The following is a 6,179-nucleotide window of genomic DNA, read 5'->3' on the forward strand; positions in this document are numbered from 1 at the left end:
TTAAACAAGATTGTTTTATAATTGCGTTGTATCAGTATCAAATCTGAATCTTGGCAAATACAATACATCTCAAAGTCTCCTCTTCCTCTCTTATCTTCTCTCTCTCTCTCTCCCTCCCTCTCTCTTTCTCACTCTCTCTCTCTCTCTCTCTCTGTCTGCATGTTCATTATGCCACTAGTCACGATTAATCTGCCTGTTACAATGTCATTTCCCCCCTCCTCATCGCTCCTCATTCTCTTCTTTCTTTGTAAGACTTCTCTTACCATCGACATTTAAACTATTGTACCTTTTCATCTCTCTCAATCTCAACGTATATGATATAATTTCAATTTTTCAGTGCGGGTAGGTTTTTTCCTGTTTAAAAATAATATTGTCAAATTTCGAGTTTTTATATTATTATTTTTTGCTATAAAAGTACACATCGTAGGTTTAGTTGTAAACATGCGTCCACGTTTATTCATGTGATGTGTTTAAAAAAATGAATAGGAGAATAAAAAGTATAGTATATGATATTATGTGTATAATAATGATTAATAAAGAATTATACTTATCAATTTGTAACTGTAAATACATGTATATCGTTTCTTTACCAACTTATTAAATTCCATTTCAGTGTGTCCATGGAAATGTAACCGCAATCAAAGTTTACTACGAAATATCGCTTCTATGTATATGTTAAAAATCATAACTCATACATTGTATGACATTTGTACTATTACCATGTAAAGGAAAATATAGCTATAGTTTATGCTTATAATGCTAATAATCATGCAATATTTCCATTTGATTTCAAAGTGATCGAATGCTATTAAAGATTGTCTGATTCTGGATTACTGAGATGTTGTGATGTTGCATTTATGATTATAATATAATTTAAGGCAGGCCTACTATTTGCGTTTTGATGTATGGCAGCTGTATACGTGTCAGAGAGAAAAGGGACAGCGACAAGGATGATGTGGAAGGAAATGTAAAGATAATATGACGTAGCCCCCCCCCCCCCCCCCCCCCCCCCCCCCCCCATCCCTCCCCCCCCCCCCATCCCTCCCCCCTTTCACTCGTATACGCTTGAGTTCGGGTAATTATAGAAAATGAAAGAAAATGAATTCGCACAGAATCCAACGAGATTTGCACTGAATGTTCAAGATTACTAATACATTGGTAGTATATCGTGCAATTACATGGAAATGACTACTCTACTGAGAATGGAATGCATCACACATAACCACTTTTAGAATGTTGATTTTATAGACTGCAATATATATGTTGACACGATTATAAAAAGGCAATGGTGATGATATTGTTTTTAGATAAACATGCCTATGGTCGTCGAAAAAAAAGAAAGGAAAGGGATGGATGGGGAAAGTTTGTTCGCCTACGACAAATTCAATATTAAATGAAATAAATGAATAAATAACATCAAAAACGGAACAGAAAATACCGAGAGAGAAAGAAAGAAAACATATACAAGCAATCACATAAAGATTAAAGACAGAAATTCTGCTATCAAACAAAAGTTCCTTTGAGACATTTTTGAAATTCAAGTGTTAAAACATTGATGAGGTAATTATATGTACATCCCTTCTGGCTACGGCAATGGTCTCACTCTGGAGACAAAAAAAATGGTTCGGTAATAATTCTTGGTAATACATGTAAATGTCGAGGCGGGACGTCCATTAAAATTTTACTTTGATAGCTGAAGAACCCCCTGATGCTAAGTATAAAAATAAAAATCTAGGTTATACACATTTTTAGTTTTAGATGGAGAGTGCTGCTCTTTACTCTGTCCCAACGGGAGGTAATGACCATAGAAACAAGCTTTGTATCTTCCTAGTAACGTTTCTAGTAGATGTCTTGGCGGGACGTCCATTAGGATTTTACTATGCCGGATAGCTGACGAATCTCGTGATGGTCAAGTTTAAAAATACAAATTTAGGTTATACACATTACTTTAATGGATGGAGAGCTTTGTCCTTTACATATCAACGATAAGCAAAATGTTCATCGGAACAAGATTCACTCTTCATTATCTTCATAAAATTGACTACATTGTGGTGTAAAGTGTCTGAAAGCAATTGGGAAAATTTTATTTTATATACATTGATGTATCCCATTAGTTTATATATATACTATAGAATGATCAAAACGAAACTAAATGGACTCAGTCATGTTGAAAATCATTTAAACCACACACAGAAATATGTACATGGGACTACATTTACAAGTGACATGAAATTTTGGACCACAATTTTCACCTGTTGCTTGTCACCCGTAGAATATGGAGCATTTTGCGAGTTTGGAGGTCAATCCTTTACAAGAGACATTTCTACTCTGATCTTCTCCTAAACTGACATGCATAGAATAAGAAAGCTCACAAATCAATTTGTAGCTACTCCATATCAACCCGACATCCTATTTTAGGACATGCCAAACACAGCCCCAAATGCATTTTCAAACAAGCTTAATGGAACGCTTTTTAAGATATAAAAACGTATTCGGAGCCTCAACTGACAACAAAACAGTACACTTTACATCTATTTTAAAGGATTTTCATCACAGCTTATTGACGAATTTCAGACGCCCAAGCCTTTAATATTTCAGCGGAGGGTAGTGGGGCATCGGCTTGTGACAAAGCTGAGGTGAGAAGATGCGTGAAGCGGATCATTGAGCATCAGCAGTTTTCAATGCCAGCATGCAAGATGGAACGACATTTACACTTAAAAAAGTACGTAAAGGTCACCTTGATTACTTTAATAGAAAAGAAAAGAAAACCAAAAGGTGTGTCGTCATCTACTCTATTGCCCTTCCCTATACAAATTATATAAATTCACCCAAACAAAACACCCCCCCCCCCCCCCCAAAAAAAAAAAAAAAAAAAAAAAAAAAAATCAGTAGTAAAAAGCATGAACAAAAATTGTATTTCACTTTTTTGTTACCATCGTCAAATTGTTAGCAACCATTATTATGTACATGCAGGCGCGATAGGTCAGTCGATAGAGCAGTGGTCTCGTAATCCGATGACCCGGGTTCGAAACCATGGCGATGCGCTAGTGCCCTTTGGTATTGGCATTAATCCTTATTACCAGGTCCCTCGGAGAGGACCTAAAGCCGTCGGCCGTCTGGTTGCTTACTTACAATCATTTATGCTTTCTTAGCAGTCAGGTAAAATAACCACCACCACAATCATGTATATTTACAACGTGAAGTTAATGCATAGCTATTCTGTAATTGTCAATAAACCCTTCTTTGAACTTACAATGTAGCTACATGTAATAACCATGACAAATAATCGGGGGAAATGCGCTTCTTAGGTATATAGGATAAGTTTCGGAGATGTTTAGTATTAGCGATAACATTAAAATGTAACAATTCCATACACTTATTAAACGACTTGGGTGAATTAAGGTCTACACAAGTGGAGGCCATGAACTTTTGGCAAAGCCTTTTTAAGGTGGAGTTGGGGTAGAGGGCTGTTGCTTTCAACTTTATGTTAAAGATATGAAGGTATAATCCTAGAAAAAACATACGAAAATAAAAACAAAAACAAACAAAAAAAGTGCTAGGCTTTTGATTATTTCATGAGTTCATCCCATTGACACCTCTTAAAACTGATAGTCGTACCATTACAAATGGACACTACACAGGAAAATGCGGGCAGGTTCTGTGTTTTATAATTAATAAGGTGATACTCTAAACTGGCCTCAAACTCAGACACCCAAGGTGTTTGATGGGTAGTGTTAGTTTGGTTACCATAGAGACTGGTATCCATTGATGCTTAACACAGCAAGGATCGCATCACTCCATTGATGATGTAAAATATTCAAGGAGTAAGGATGCTAACATATGGGCCATCATTCTTTAGTGAAAAGTTTCGTAAGCTGTAACAACATGATGTTAGCAGCAAGAATTGAAATACATGTACTTGATTATTTAGCCTTGCCTAAATTGATAATACCAACAAATAATAAATTGCCTTCATCCATTTTGTTCGCATTCATGATTCTGACTTATGTACTATAATTATAAATTATTAATTTGTAAAACGCCTATGAATATATTTTTGTTATTTCCTTGTTGAAATGAACAAGCAATATAAAAAAAGTGTTAAATATTTTTTTTAAATTATGAAGATGTTGATACTACTGCACTACTCTTCCTACTACTACTACTACTACTACTACTACTTCTAGTACACTACTACTACTACACTACTACTACTACTACACTACTACTACTACTACACTATTACTACTACTACTACTACTACTACTACTACTACTACTACTACTACTACTACTATTACTACTACTACTACTACTACTACTACTACTACTACTACTACTACTACTACTACTACTACTACTACTACTACTACTACTACTACTACTACTACTATTACTACTACTACTACTACTAATACTACTACTACTACTACTACTACTACTACTACTACTACTACTACTACTATTACTACTACTACTAATACTAATACTAATACTACTACTATTACTACTAATACTACTACTACTACTACTACTACTACTACTACTACTACTACTACTACTATTACTACTAATACTAATACTAATACTAATACTACTACTAATACTACTACTATTACTACTAATACTAATACTAATACTAATACTAATACTACTACTACTACTACTACACTACTACTACTATAACTAGACTTGAATTCGTCACTGAGACGAACTAGGTGATACGTATCCTAATTTACGTAATGAAGGAAAGGGAACTTTTATGTTCACAATTGTCATTTTATAATTTGTTTTAAATATTTTGTATCACAGGTTTACCAAATTTTGAGTGCATATCCTGAATGGCTAGTTAGATACTAAACAATTAAATGTTTGACCTTTGACCCTTATTGACATATTCAAAACAATATTTTCGTGATTTAAAGGGTTTTTTTTATTAATGAACCACATATTCTGGTCTCCAGGTTTGCAAAATTTCCAGTATGTAACATAAAGGTTATTGAGATATTCTGTCCTGTCATATTCCACGTCTCCCAGGAACCTATTCTTTACAAGCTATGCTTTTCTATAGGTTCATGCACACTTCACAGTTTTGTACTTTTCTTGTCTAGGTTTCCTTTAACATGATAATAGTCGGCAAACATATTTGGTAATATATAATTTGATAGTCTGATTAATTTATCAATTACTATCATAATTTTTAATTTATTATGAGACAATATGTCTTTTATGTATATTTTGTTATATGCATCGAATCTGCATGTGCAATGTGAAACCAATAAAATCAAACTCGATAACCTTGAATATTATCATCGGCGAGGAGGCAATAAGCAATCTGCTATTGTTTGATCCCCGTTATTAGATTATTATTAATCATGTTAATAATGTCCTAATGAATAACGGTTCTTTTTGTCATAATTGATCCATTGCACTTAAGAGTTATCATGGTCATGTATGATTATTTTCATCTGAGGACACCCCCTCCCCCCCCCCCCCACACACACACATACATAACAGTCATTAGCTATAGATATTGATTAATAAATAAATCCATTGTTTGGTAGCGAGTCCTAAGTTATGCATACATTATGGTTAGGATTGTCAGGGTTAGGTTCAGAGTATTATGCATAGTATTAGGCATAGTGTAACGTTTGAATAGAACCAATGATGAATACATCACTTGGGTTGGCAAGGGAAAATAAAGATGACATGTATTGCATAAAGCTGGGGGCATCCGGTCGTGTTTCGAATCCCGGGTTCGTTTGGGTAAATTCAAGGATACTAAATTACTTCACCACAGACGTTTGTACTCGTCGCATGCGATGATTTCTCTTACATAAGTTCCCCTCTTTCCCTGTCTCTGCGTCCTCTTTCTTTGTAAGCACAGAATGCCTCCAAATAAATAATCGGTAGAAGAATCGAAATAAAATTAAAAAATCGATGAGGAACGGTTGTCCGTTATATGGAAATAACAATCGACAAGTTCGCCCATTATCTTCCAATCCTCTTGACAAACGTTTTCAGTCTCTTCTCTCTCTCTCTCTCTCTCTCTCTCTCTCTCTCTCACCTCTCTCTCTCTCTCTCTCTCTCTCTCTCTCTCTCTCTCTCATTTTTCTCCCTCTCTCCCTCTCTCGCTCTCTATTACCATGTACCCCTCTCCCTGCCTATGACTTTACAGTT

Source organism: Strongylocentrotus purpuratus, unplaced genomic scaffold (assembly GCF_000002235.5).
Source record: "Strongylocentrotus purpuratus isolate Spur 01 unplaced genomic scaffold, Spur_5.0 spur5_scaffold_11, whole genome shotgun sequence".
Lineage (NCBI taxonomy): Eukaryota > Metazoa > Echinodermata > Echinoidea > Camarodonta > Strongylocentrotidae > Strongylocentrotus > Strongylocentrotus purpuratus.